The 14,911-nt window shown below is 42.8% G+C and overlaps 1 protein-coding gene and 1 long non-coding RNA gene across 5 annotated transcripts in view; one reads left to right on the top strand and one right to left on the bottom strand.

Moving 5' to 3' along the window:
• GLRA2 (glycine receptor alpha 2) overlaps positions 1-14,911 on the bottom strand; it is a 177,045-nt gene that overhangs the window by 91,563 nt on the left and 70,571 nt on the right. The window lies entirely within an intron of this gene.
• LOC130356957 (uncharacterized) overlaps positions 1-14,911 on the top strand; it is a 60,420-nt gene that overhangs the window by 39,669 nt on the left and 5,840 nt on the right. The window contains exons 3-4 of one of the 2 annotated variants that reach the window (XR_008889042.1): positions 4,144-4,238; positions 11,807-12,043. This is a non-coding gene — a long non-coding RNA (uncharacterized LOC130356957). The remainder of the gene's footprint in view (positions 1-4,143; positions 4,239-11,806; positions 12,044-14,911) is intronic. The other variant, XR_008889043.1, reaches the window with a different exon arrangement.

Genomic DNA, 14,911 nt, shown 5'->3' with positions numbered 1-14,911 from the left:
TGATTTATATGCCATTAAAGGGGTACTCCACCCCTAGACATCTTATCCCCTATCCAAAGGATAGGGGATAAGATGTCTGATCGTGGGGGTCCTGCCGCTGGGGACCCCGCAATATAGCCTGCGGCACCCACCTGTTTCTGGTCCAGAAGCGCTGGAGGGTCTGGGTCCCAACCACGGGAACGGAAGTTCGTGATGTTACCACTCCGCTCCCGTGTGACGTCACGCCCCGTCCCCTCAATGCAAGTCTATGGGAGGGGGCGTGATGGCCGTAAAGAATGATAACTTTTCCCTGGCCAGGAGGCATTTCATTATATACACAGACCGGTGGCCACCACTTTAACTGTATGGAATTAACACACTGATTTAGTCCATATATGTTTGGGTGTTAATATAGTAATGCTGAGGGGTATTATTTAGGCTTAGGGGATGTGAATATGATGCTGAAGGGGCATGACTCAGGCTCACATTTCCCTTTTTTTAAATAAAGTTCTAACTTTTTGTAGAAATGTGTAAATAGTAGAAATCCTCATATTTCAAGGGGTGTGAATATGATGCTGAGAGAGCACAAATCAGGCTCAAGGGGGTCAATATGTGCCCGAGGGAGCATGAATTAGGTTTAGGGGGTCTCATTATGATGATGAAGGGGAACAAATCAAGCTTAAAGGGGTACTCAGGTGAAAAAAAATATTTTCTAATCAACTTGTGCCAGAAAGTTAAACAAATTTGTTAATTACTTCTATTTAAAAATCTTAATCCTGCCAGTATTTATCAGCTGCTGTATGCTCCAAAGGAAGTTGTGTATTTTTTTCCAGTCTGACCACAGTGCTCTCTGCTGACACCTCTGTCCATGAAGAAAGCAGAAAGCACTGTGGTCAGACTGGAATCAACTACACTGTTTCCTCTGGAGCATATAACAGCTGCTAAGTACTAGAAGGATTAAAATGATTAAATAGAAGTAATTTACAAATTTGTTTAACTTTTTCGCACCAGTTGATTTGAAAACATTTGTTTTTCTTAAAAGATGGGGTTTGGTGGTCACTCCAGCTACACCATTTTGCCCCCTGGTATGATTACTAAGTATCTTTCCAATTGTTAATTCTATTTTAGAGCATTGTTTGTACATACTCCAGGCTTTGTTTACACTTTTATACTCGGCTTACAGTGCATTCTAGCACTTTGCACATAGCACTTTACAGTTGGGGTCCTATTTGTTGATAATCCATAGACCCGCTACTCTCCCCTTACAAGTGATTGAGTATTTGTTTACAAACTGGGTCCTTACTGATGGGACTTTCTTGAGTGTTCTCTTTACTTTGATTTGTCCGGAGCCACATATTTTCTGTTATGTAACAGGGCTTGAAATTAAATGTATTGCTTATTGTTAATTTACATAGTTTAAGTGTAGTGTATTATGTATATTTGTCTCAACAAAGATGTATATATGTTTTGATCTACAAATGTTTTTTCCGTTTGTGTTGTATATTCTTATGGGCATAGGATTTATTCGATGGAAATGTTGTTGATGCTGAGAGGGCACAAATCAGGCTTAGGGGGTGTGAATATTATGCGGAGGAGGAATGAATCAGGCTTAGGGGGTGTGAATGTGATGTTTAGAGGACATTAATCAGGCTTAGGGGGTGTGAATATGATGCTGAGGGGGAATGAATTGGGCTTAGGGGGTGTGAATATGATGCTGAGGGGGAATGAATTGGGCTTAGGGTTTGTGAATATGATGCTGAGGGGGAATGAATTGGGCTTAGGGGGTGTGAATATGATGCTGAGGGGGTATGAATTGGGCTTAGGGGGTGTGAATATGATGTGGAGGAGGAATGAATTGGGCTTATGGGGTGTGAATATGATGCTGAGGGGGAATGAATTGGGCTTAGGGATTGTGAATATGATGCTGAGGGGGAATGAATTGGGCTTAGGGGGTGTGAATATGATGCTGAGGGGGTATGAATTGGGCTTAGGGGGTGTGAATATGATGTGGAGGAGGAATGAATTGGGCTTATGGGGTGTGAATATGATGCTGAGGGGGAATGAATTGGGCTTAGGGTTTGTGAATATGATGCTGAGGGGGAATGAATTGGGCTTAGGGGGTGTGAATATGATGCTGAGGGGGTATGAATTGGGCTTAGGGATTGTGAATATGATGCTGAGGGGGTATGAATTGGGCTTAGGGATTGTGAATATGATGCTGAGGGGGAATGAATTGGGCTATGGGGGTGTAAATATTATGCTTAAGGGGCATGAATCAGGTTTAGGGGGTGTGAATATAATGCTGATGGGACATGAATCAGGCTTAGTGGGTGTGAATATGATGCTGAGGGGGCATGAATCAGGATTAGCCCATCTAACTTCTCATAGAAATGCGTAAATAGTAAAAGTCCCCATATCTCAGGAACAGGAATGCATAGTAATAGAATAAAAACAGCTTAGGAATCAGGGCACATGGGATTATAAAATTGTATAAAAACTTTAAAATTACATTTTCTTTTTAACTTTGAAAGTATGGTGCTTTGGTTTAGTTTGGTGATTTCCCTCTTTTACCAGCCTGCTGGTAGTGTGGAGATTCTCAGAGCTGCATTACATAAATGGATAAAACTTTAACCTGGTTGGCTTGAACCACACAATGGTGCATATAGCTCGAACAATAAATGTAACTAAAAAAAAGGGGGTACCAAATGCCTCTAGACTAACACCATAAATGGTACATGATGATATAAATTACAGAAGAATAAAGTCGGACTGTGCTTCACTTTAAATGATGTACAAAATTTAATATACCCCCTTTGGTACCCCCTTTTATTCTTTATAAATTATGTTATATTTGCATTTTTTGGTGTAAATACTTTCCATACAGCACATACCCCAATTTTTTCTATAAATGTAACTACTTCGTAATTCAAATGCATTATGTAAATTTTTTTCAACTATTTTCACTAGTAGCCATTAGGGACTTGTAACTGCATGCGGTTAGCCAATGTGTTTGCATATGTGGGTAGACCATTCTATACCAGTAACAATTTGGCTTTAAATAGAACAATAATAGATCTATATTTCCATGCCTACTACTGAAGATTGTCATGAACAAGGAAAATTGCATGCATTTCTATCACTTAAAGCAATTTGCCATTTCCACTTCCAACATATATATATATGTGTGTGTGTGTGTGTGTGTTTGTACTGTAAATATAGAGTTTAAGAATGTCTCTGCAGTCCAAGAGTACCACAATCAGGAGATGTACCGGAAGTCCCATGCAAGTCTATGGTACTTTGGGTACAGCTCCTGATCTTGTTATTCTTGGGCTAAGTAGATTGCTCGGAAGTTTTTACCCCTTAAGGATACCAGTTTTTATTAGATTTTTGCACTTTCGTTTTTTCCTCTTCACCTTTTAAAAATTAACGCTTTTGGTTTTCCACCTACAGAACCATATGAGGGCAAGTTTTTTGCGCCTTCGATTTTACTTTGTAATGACATCAATGATTTCACCACAATTTCTACAGGGAAACCAGAACAAAAATATTTGTGGGGCAAAATTGAAAAAAATATGCCATTTTGTAGGCTTCTGATTTTGGGGCTTCTGATTCTACACAGAGAACTTTTCTACACAAGTCCCTAATGACACTTTCTCTTTATTCTGTAGTTCCGTATGATTAAAATGATACCCAATTTATATAGGTTTGATGTTTTACTTCTGTTAAAGAATTATAACTTTTTGCATGAAAATTTGTACAATAAAAAATCCCCTCTAACTTTTTTTTATTTTTCCATACATGGGGATGTGTAAGGGCACCTTTTTTTGTGCTGTGATCTGTAGTTTTTATTCGTGCCATTTTTGTTTTGATAGGACTTTTTGATTGCTTTTTATAAAAAATTTTTAGGGTATACAAAGTCACCAAAAATACGCAATTTAGAACTTTGGTATTCTTTTATGTAAACGCCATTGACCGTGTGGTTTAATTAACATTATATTTTTATAGTTAGGACATTTGTGCACGCGATGATGCAACATGTTTATTTTTATTATGTTTACATATTTTTTATATGGAATTTGGGAAAAGGGGGGTGATTTAACCTTTTAATATGTAAGGGGTTAATGGGTGTTTTTTCTTAAACTTTTTTTTTTTGCACTTTATTAGTCCCCTTACGGGACTTTTAGGAGGAACCTCATACAGATCAATATAGCCAGCCAGGCTCTATCAATCACAGAACCGGGACCAGGAAGAGAGGAAAGGTAAGCCCTCCGGTTACCTCGACAGTAGACCCCCCCCCCCCCCCCCCCCCCCGCAATCATGCTGCGGAGGGGAAATCCACCCCACTGGACCACCAGGGGCTGGTTAAAGGTCCCTTTAGATGCAGCGATCTAAAGGGTTAATAGCTGGCCGTGGCCCCTTGTCGGTTATTAATGGCGGCCCTCAGCTACAGGAATAAGCTGAGGGCCACCTGGTATGGATTGAGTCAGGACCCCGCACCATACATTGTTAACGGTTAAATATCCTGCCACTGGACCAACGGTATGGTAAAGCATGATTTAACTGTCTGGCAGGCAGGCGCAGAAAAATAGTGCAGAGGCAGGGAGAAGAGACAGGGCTGGTGGGGTAGAGAAGATTTATTGCAGGCTGAGAGCAGAGTAAGGGGGGAGAGAACACATCAGTCTGGGGGCAGGGAGAGGGCATGGCAGCACCAGCAGGGAGGACAAGCAGCCTATCACTGCTGGGTGGCATGCAGTATGTATACCAGTCAGCTTTCCCTGTCTACTGAAGAGCTCCAATATGGCTGTTTTACCAGACAAATATGCTCTTCATCAGACTGGGAAAGCTGTGTGACAGGCAGTACACAGTGCAGGGATCTCAGTACTCCCCCAGCTTTCCCAGTCTCCTGAAGAGATTATCTGTCTAGTGAAGCAATAGATACATATGATTGTTCCCCAGGCAATGTCAGGTCCTCAAATTCTTTGGGGTTCCGAAGATGATAATTATTATGCACCTTTACTTAACCCAATTAGTGTAAAGTGAGCAGTGATGGCCCCTTCAGTATAGGGACCATCACCCAGTTGGAGGCCACTATTTAGGGCAAATTGTATAAGTAGGTAGGGACAATGGCTTGGGTGAGCATTAGTGTATTCTGTTCCCTACTGCCAGTTGTGACACAGATAAGAAGAAAAGAGCATGTATACTTTTCTGGTTTAAAATCATTTAGGTGATATAATTTTCATCTGTCAGGCCTGGCAACATCCTTGACCACAATACTCCATTCATGGATTTACTATTGAGAAGATGATAATATGGCTGACACTTTTTTTTATTCAGTTTTATAACCAGTCATAAAATGTATAGAAAACCAGCAGACGTTACCATTGTACTCTATGTTAATCTTTGAGAAAACTGTCAAACATCTCATTGAAATAGTTATTCAAGACTGAGAATTAAAAATGGATTCAAACTTATAGGACAAAATAATGACAAAACTAATAGACAAAACAAGTTAAAAACTTTTGTTAGTGTTGTGTCACTTTAAAAATAAATACTTAATTTACTTCAGGTATGATTTAGCTTAGCAATGCATTGGTTGATAGGGGGTTTATGGCTAATCTTCTCCTAAGTCCTAAACAAAGGCTGTATTTTTGTTTTCTTAAGAGCCAACAGTATTGATTTGCAAATCCACTTAATTCGGAATGCTCATTTTTAGCGAACGACTTCAGCTAAGGAAGCTATTAAAAAGTCAACTAAGGTCCAAGTCCCCTGGTGTTCAGAATGTGGGCATACTGTACTTGGACTGTTGACAAACTGCCACTGTTTCTGCAGATTGGGAATGTTATGTAATTATATGCATTTAGTGCTTAATAACTTCTTTATTATTAACAGTTTCTACGTTAAAAACAAAACATAGTGAGGGATTAGGTGTTTTAACTAGTGATGTCCCGAATAGTTCGCCGGCGAATAGTCCCCGGCGAACATAGCTTGTCCGCGTTTGCTGCGGCGGGCGAACATATGCGATGTTCAATCCGCCCCGTATTCATCATCATTGAGTAAACTTTGACCCTGTACCTCACAGTCAGCAGACACCTTCCAGCCAATCAGCAGTAGACCCTCCCTCCCAGACCCTCCCACCTCCTGGACAGCATCCATTTTAGATTCATTCAGAAGCTGCATTCTAAGTGAGAGGAGGGACAGTGTAGCTGCTGCTGATTTAATAGGGAAATCGATAACTAGGCTAGTGTATTCAGTGTCCACTACAGTCCTGAAGGACTCATCTGATCTCTGCTGTAAGGACAGCTCCCCAAAAAGCCCTTTTTATAGCTAGAACATCTGTCTGCATTTTTTCCCCCCTGTGTAATCTAATTGCAGTTGCCGGCCTGCCAGCGTGTGTCAGGCTCACAGCGTATACTGTGCCCACTTGCCCAGTGCCACCACTCATATCTGGTGTCACAATAGCTTGCATTTAAAAAATACAACTTTTTTGACTGTAATATAATAGCAGTCAGTTTCCTTAACACGTGTGCGTTTCAGAGCCTGCCAGGGCACAGTGTCACACCAGGGCAACTCATATCTGGTGTAACAGTAGTGTACATTAAAAAAAAAAACAACACTTTTTTGACTGTAAAATAATATCAGTCAGTTTCCTTCACACATGTGCATTTCAGGGCCTGCCAGGGCACAGTGTTACACCAGTGCAACTCATATCTGGTGTAATAGTAGTGTATATTTCACTGCATAGAACACACTTCCCCTTATATACCAAGAGCCCTCTCCCCCTTTCCCCCAAAAAACAACAGACTCCATTCTCCATTTTAACTGGGCTGGGTAGTGGCCACAGCTCAAATTTATTTTATATAAACTACATAACCATATAAAACTGCATGGCAGTTCACATTTATCATCAGCTTTTACCTCAACATAACCCAGAAACTCTTACCAAGGTGGTGTGCCCTCGGTACCTTTTTCTCCAACTCCTCTCTTACCAGGCCACCGAGGAGCCCGTGTACACCTACACGGTGCTCTGACCACCACTAAGGAGGAAAAGTGCCTGTTCTAGGCCATCCTCAAGGCCGGAGAAAAATATGTCCAGGCCAATATTGTTCAGGTGGACCCCGTCCAGGATCATAAAACGCCTGTTGTCCCCTTCGAGATCCCGGTGGCGAACAACCACACCACCTTTCAAGCGCACAAACCTTGCCATCCGCAAGTTCACCAGCCGGCGAGATCGCTCGATGGCGTTGGCATTGCGGGCCCCCTGCCACAAAACCCTCTCCCGGTTCCTAAAATCGATGCCATATACACGTCCCCTGATAGGAGACGTAACAGGGATTAAACTGATAATAATAGCACTACTTAACACACCACTCCTATCTGGTGGCACATTAGATTGCACGCGCAGTGCCCCAAATTTGAAATAGGAGGACCGACCAAGCATCTTTTTCCATCTCCTGGTTCCTAAAATCGATGCCATATACACGTCCCCTGATAGGGGACATAACAGGGATTAAACTGATAGGAATAGTACTACTTAACACACCTTATAATAACGCAGAGAGAGGCAACACAGAGAGAGGAGTCTGAAGAAGAGGAGTCAGAGGAGGAAGGTGGCTTTGAGGAGGTGGAAGACCAAACACAGTAGGCGTCCCAGGGGGCTTGTTGTCACATTTCGGGGACCCTTGGTGTTGTATGTGGCTGGGTGGAGGAAGAGACCTTCAATTCCATCCGTGAGAACAAGGAACGGGACATGGCTAGCTGGTATCCAACCTTGTGCAAATGGGGAGTTTGCGGTTGTGCAAATGGACTGTTTGCGGTTGTTTGCGGTGCGTTAAAAGGGGAGTTTGGTCCGTCACTGCGAAGCGGGCGTAACCCTTACACTACCTGATCGATACAACACCATACCGGATGTTTTAAACCACGTTATTACAAACAATTTAGGAATGTTAGGTGATTTATGCCCTTTATGGATTAAAACCAGACTCTGCATCAACTATGTAATTTTCCATGGGAGTTTTGCCCTGTATCCCCCTCCGGCACGCCACAGCCCAGGTGTTAGTTCCCTTGAAATAACTTTTCCATCACTATTGTGGCCAGAAAGAGTCCCTGTGGGTTTTAAAATTTGCCTGCCTAGTGAAGTATATGGCGGTTTGCCCGGTTCGCCCATTCACGAACATTTGCGGAAATTTGCGTTCGCCGATCGTGAACGGAAAATTTTATGTTCGCGACATCACTAGTTTTAATGCAACAGCCAATGACAATGCATGACATTGCTGGAGAACAAAGGTGAGAGGGCAAACCTATTTGGGTGAATTATATTGGGTACTATATGGTAGTTCCCATTGAGAACCTACATCAGTAAGCTGAGAATGACAAAAAAGAAAGCATTTCTACGACCTCGTGGGCAATATAGCCAGGTCCCATAGAGGTCTTTTGTAGTCACCCCACCACAGCAGGTCAAATGATGCTTCTTCTGTTTGTTTCTCAGCTGCAACTAAACACCTTTAATATGGTTTTCACCATATCCGTGTAATGCCATCATTATATTAGTAATACAATCTGCAGTTATTTTGTAGGTGAGAATTATCATAAGATGAAAACTATTTATACTGACGGAGTCAATGTTGCTTTTTCAGTTCTTTCAGATGATTCATTGGCACAATTAAAGGGGTACTCTGGTGAAAAAAATTTTTTTTTTTTAAATCAACTGGTGCCACAAAGTTAAACAGATTTGTAAATTACTTCTAATTAAAAATCTTAATCCTTCCAGTATTAGTCAGCTGCTGTATGCCCCACAGGAAGTTGTATTTCTTTCAGGAGTTCTTTTCAGTCTGACACAGTGCTCTCAGCTAACACCTCTGTCCGTATGAGGAATTGTCCAGAGCAGGAGAGGTTTGCTATGGGGATTTGCTTGTACTCTGGACAGTTCCTGACATAGACAGAGGTGTCAGCAGAGAGCATTGTGGTCAGACAGAAAATAATTCCAGAAAGAAATACAACTTCCTCTGGAACATACAGCAGCTGATAAGTACTGGAAGGATTAAGATTTTTAAATAGAAGTAATTTACAAATCTGTTTAACTTTCTGACACCAGTCAATTAAAAAAAATAAATAAAATAAATAAAATAAAATTTCTACTGGAGTACCACTTTAAGTTTTTTTTCCATCATGTTTCCTGATGTCACCATACACAAACCCCATATGCTTATTCAGTTTGATTATTTGTATTATATCAGTTTCCCAAAATACAAAAAAAAATTCTACCGACCCCAGTTTGTATTTTAATATCTTTCTGTCCATTATCTACCATATATCTATATCTAATGCATATAACCTGTCTGTCACTATCTGGATTCTGATGATGCTGAGACAATTTGGAGTATCATTATATTATTACCTATAACTGACATTGGGACAACTAAATCCATCTTTGTGATCTGTACATACACTAATGCTAAATTACTGTTATGTACATAGCCTCAGTGTAGCAGCTCAGATATACTGTACATGTGTGTAATGTTCCACAATGGGTAAAATGTTGGGAAGCGGCTGAACAAGTTGTCTTTATTGCCTATAAAGGGGTACTCAGCCCCAGACATCTTATCCCCTAGGGGATAAGATGTCTGCTCGCTGGGGTCCTGTCGCTGGGGACCCCTCCCCCCCCCAATCTCCCTCCTGCACCCGACATTCGTTTAGAGTGTCGGGTGCAGCATCGGAGGCTCGCTACGGCCGCTCGTGACGTCATGCCCCCTCCCATAGACTTGTGTAATGTCCCAGTACAGAATATAACCCTATTCAGTACTTAGTCCCTGTCAGGTTGAGTCCCTCAGTGTTCTAGGGGCTCTCCTGCAGTATCTCCCCAAATATTGAAGCTAGTGTTACTGTGTATAGTCAGTATAATGTTATTTACTATGTGTATGAAGTATAAAGGACCTTTGGAGGTATCACATTTTATGTTCACATGATGTGTTATGTTACCCAGAGAGCACCAGTTGACCACCTGGCCTGCAGCTTGACCTATGGGTTTCTTGCTCAGCCCCCCCTTTATAAGAGGGGCAGCCATTACAATCTCTCTCTTCTACCACAACTCCTTCTGAGGAACAGCAAAGCACAGACATCACAGATCCTGTGTCCAGTACACCTGGAGGCCATAAAGCCTACACACCAGCCACATTGTCAGTAAGTCCACTCATCTATGTCTGCTGTCTCTACCAAAGTCAAGTCAATTATAGTCAGAGTGGCTGTATTGAAGTCTGACACAAAAGTACTGCAAGTCCCAGCAAGCTGCAAGGCACTTTCTGTGTTTTTGGTCGACTCTTACCTGGTTAACCCTTACCTGGTCTTGGACTATTATTGCCCTGCCTAACCTTGGGACGTTACCGGAAAAACCACTATGGCGTCACGAACATTAGGGGTTAATAACACCTTCCCCTGCGCTATACCATCTGCCCCATTCACCTACACCTTTCATGCCCTGTAGTCACCCCACAACTCGGGGTCACCACACTTGCATTGAGGGGGCTTGGCTGTGATGTTACGAGTGGAGTGTGACTATGAGGTCACAAGCCTCTGCCCCGCAGTCATCGGGCACGGAGCGAAGTTCGCTCTGTGCCCCACATGTCTGGGGTGCCGCAGCCGAGATGGGGGGGGGCATCAGACATCTTATCACCTATCCTTTGGGAAGGAAATAAGATGTCTAGGGGTGGAGTACCCCTTTCACAATGTGTTGCCATTTCATGTGACATTTTGTGTATTTGTTCCCAAGAAGTTAAGCTGTCACTGCCAGGCAACACAAGGGTTACTACCACACACTACATACACGTACTGCAGAGGGCAAAGTTCGTACACGAGTTACACCACAGCACTACCTTCTGGCCAAAATGTATAGTAGTGTTTCTGTGGAGAAAAAGTGAGTAAAATGTTGAAGTTGCACTAGCGAACCCCGTTTTCTAGAATAGTCAAGGAACAAGTCAGGCTATACTCTACTATAGGGTCCAAGAGACGTTCAGAACATAAAAGTACCATTCTAAGTTTAATATTCCTTCACTGATACACCGAAACAGCAACCTTTCCTCTGCATACACTAGTAACCTGGGAGTTACCATCTGAAGTCACCCCAATCTAACTGGGAAACACCCAGAGGATCAGTGACATAACAGTGTAGTACCACAGGTCCAGGCAACTTACCCCTGGTGCACCACAAAAACACAAAGCTACTCTCTTATGCAACATAACATAAAATATCAAGTCACTAGAATTTACAAAAGTTGAAAAAATGAAATTCTTCCTTCTTTTTCACACATTTTTACTGAATGTTATTTGTTTTTACCATGGTTTGTACAATAGAGACAAAATATCCCCATTGTTGCCACAATGCTGGGAAAATCATGGCAAAAACTAAAAAAAACTCAGCAAAAAATGTGATGTGCGAACACAGTCTCAGGGGAGGTATATAATTACTATATCTCCTGATAGCATAGAGATAGCAGCAGCAGTATACAGATCTGGGTGAGGAGGGGTCTGGGAGCTAGCAGTAGGAAATATGGCAGATGACAGACTGGTGATCACATGACTTAGTTACAGTAATGGAACACATCTATACAGCTGCAATGGAATAAAACAAATAGCGCTGTACAACTACTGATGGTAACTGTGCATGATATGGGCATTAAAAAAAAAACACCTGGAGTGCTTCTTTAATGAATATGATAACAATTGCTCCATCTATGTGCTCCCTAGACTTATTATAGTGTTAACCCCTTAATAATGCATAAGAACAACTCACTTGTCATACAAGCGCCTGGTGTCCTCTCTTAACACTGTCTTTCAGGCCTATCTCTGACATGTTCTATCTCCATGTGAAATGCTTGAAGAACACAAACAGCAGAATATCTCGGATTAATATATTAAAAACTAGCTGTATGACTAGCTTGATGGATTAGGGATACAAGTGATGAGATTTGTTTGAAGATATCATCTTATTGGCCCATCACCAATCTGATAAGACCAGTTTCCATGACAACTGACTTTGAGTGAGAAAGGAAATATCTAAAAAAAGATGCGGCAGGTATCCTCTTCTATATACGTTGCCTGTTTTTATTTTTTTTCACCTGTGCAAGTCCTATCCTGGAGTTATTCTTACTGTAAGTCAGATGAGCTTTTGATACATACGTTTTATTGCTGGGCACCCGGGTCATTATCTGTCTAGGATGTTCTATTATTATCTGATAATAAAATGTATATATAAAGGGAGAATAAATGGTAAGAGACATCATTTTCTTGGGGTGCAAATCACCTTCAGCCCTAAAGCGATAAGAACTTTAAAGGGGTACTCTGGTGGAAAAAAAATTTCAACAGGTGCCAGAAAGTTAAACAGATTTGTAAATTACTTCTATTAAAACATCTTAACCCTTCCAGTACTTAAAGGAAAACTGTCAGATATTTTCTCCCGCACTATCCACAGTACTGGTGGATAGTGCAGGAGACGCTGATTAAAACGAGCCCTACCTTACCCGGATCCGCCCGGCCATTTGCCCGCAATTGTAGTTTTGATCTATGTTTATATCTTGCTGTAACTGGCACGAGCGGGGCTTCTGCAGCTAACTGGCACTGACGTCAGTGCTGCTTATGAATATTCATCCTCCCTCCCTCCAGTTAGGAGCGGCAAAGGGAGGAAGAACTGGAGGGAGGGGGGATGAATATTCATAAGCGGCACTGACGACAGGGCAGAAGCCCCGCCCGTGCCAGTTACAGCAAGATATACACATAGAATAAAACCACAATTGCGGGCGAACGGCCAGGCGGATCCGGGTAAGGTAGGGCTCGTTTTAATCAGCATCTCCCGCACTATCCACCAGTACTGTGGATAGTGCGGAAGAAAATATCTGACAGTTATCCTTTAATGGCTGCTGTATTTTACAGAGGAAGTTGTATAGTTATTTTCTGTCTGATGACAGTGCTCTCTGCTGACACCTGTGTCCATATCAGGAACTGTCCAGAGCAGGAGAGGTTTTCTATGGGGATTTGCTCCTGCTCTGGACAGTTCCTGACATGGACAGAGGTGTCAGCAGAGAGCACTGTGGACAGACAGAAAAAGACTATTCAACTTCTTCTGTAGTATTCAGCAGCTGATAAGTACTGGAAGGATTAAGATTTTTTAATAGGAGTAATTTACAAATCTGTTAATCTTACTGGAGAAAGTTGATTTGAAAAAAAAAAATTTGTTTTCCACCCGAGTACCCTTTGAATGTATGGGCAAAACCTAGGCAAAATTATCCTCCATCAGACAGCAGGAAACTTTACAAAGACACCTGTAGTCGGAAACCCTGTAAGTCAATGCCGGACATCTGTAACACCATAGACTTTGAGACTGTCAGGATTCGACAAGCTGGAGGTGGATCCTCTGTGTCAGAGAGGGATTGGCGTGGACCGTGCCGGCGGACCGGTTCTAAGTTGCTACTGGTATTCACCAGAGCCCGCCGCAAAGCAGGATGGTCTTGCAGCGGCGGTAGCAACCAGGTCGTATCCACCGGCAACGGCTCAACCTCTCTGACTGCTGAGATAGGTGCGGTACAAGGGATTAGGCAAGAGCAAGGTCGGACGTAGCAGAAGATCAGGGCAGGCAGCAAGGATCGTAGTCAGGGGCAACGGCAAGAGGTCTGGAACACTGGCTTGGGACATACAAAGAACGCTTTCACTGGCACAATGGCAACAAGATCCGGCAAGGAAGGGAAGGGGAAGTGAGGTTATATAGGGAAGTGCACAGGTGAACACACTAATTAGAACCAGGCGCCAATCAGTGGCGCACTGGCCCTTTAAATCACAGAGAGCCGGTGCGCGAGCGCCCTAGGGAGCGGGGCCGCGCGTGCCGGGACAGAACAGATGGGGAACAAGTCTGGTAAGCGGGCCGGGATGCGAATCGCGAGCGGGCGTGTCCCGCATCGCGAATCGTATCCCGGCTAGAGACATTATCGCAGCGCTCCCGGTCAGCGGGTCTGACCTGGGCGCTGCGAACAGGAAAACGCTGCGAGCGCTCCGGGGAGGAGCGGGGACCCGGAGCGCACGGCGTAACAGAGACTTGTATGCAAACATTTTTATTTTTTAATTTTTGCTCCTTGTCAATAGAGAATAGTGTTTTGATTGGCTGGTTTTTGATCTCCTACAACTTTACCTTTTTGTATAAAGTACATTATGCCTTAAAGAGGTTGTCCAGTCAAGAAAATTTTCATAAACCGCATGGGTGTACGCAGATTCTTGTGAAGGGGGCAGGGATTAAAAAAAATATTCAACCCCACCATGGCCATATATTATCACCATACTGTTACTACATACCAATTTTTCCCTTTGCAGTGCCCATACAGTGGAAGATACCTGCTCTGTACAATGCCAAAAGACTGTGTAAGTGATTACAGTTACAACCAGTGACTCACAGGTGATGTCTTTTCTGATTGGAGTCAGTCACTTTCCCTTTAGTATGTTCATCCAGCCCAGACTGCCAGGACAAATTTTTACAGCCCCAGGTGCCCCACACAGTAAAGTGTGTAGGTATTTGTGTTGGGGTCAGGGGTAGGTAGATCTCCCCAATAGGAAGGTCACTCTAGTAAGTAGACAGTTACCATTGAGTAGGGAGTTTCCCGTAGCTGGTGCTCAAGTAGGTATTTTTCCCAGTATATAGGTGCACCAGTAGGTAGTTTCCCCAGTTTATGGGCCCCCAGTAGGTAGGTTCCCAAGTACATATGCCCCCAGTATATAGGGGCCCCAATATTCCAGCATAAAGGGGGCCTAATGAGAATGCTTCTCAGTATATAGGCACCAAGTAGGAATTTTACCCTGTATATTCAGGCCCCAATAGGTAGTTTCTACATTATATCGTCCAGGGGTCTCAAACTGGCAGCCCTCCAGATGTTGGAAATCTTCAACTCCCAGCATGCCTGGC

Source organism: Hyla sarda, chromosome 2 (genome assembly GCF_029499605.1).
Source record: "Hyla sarda isolate aHylSar1 chromosome 2, aHylSar1.hap1, whole genome shotgun sequence".
Lineage (NCBI taxonomy): Eukaryota > Metazoa > Chordata > Amphibia > Anura > Hylidae > Hyla > Hyla sarda.
The sequence above is the reverse complement of the archived record's forward strand: the minus strand, read 5'-3'. Positions and strand labels throughout refer to the sequence as shown.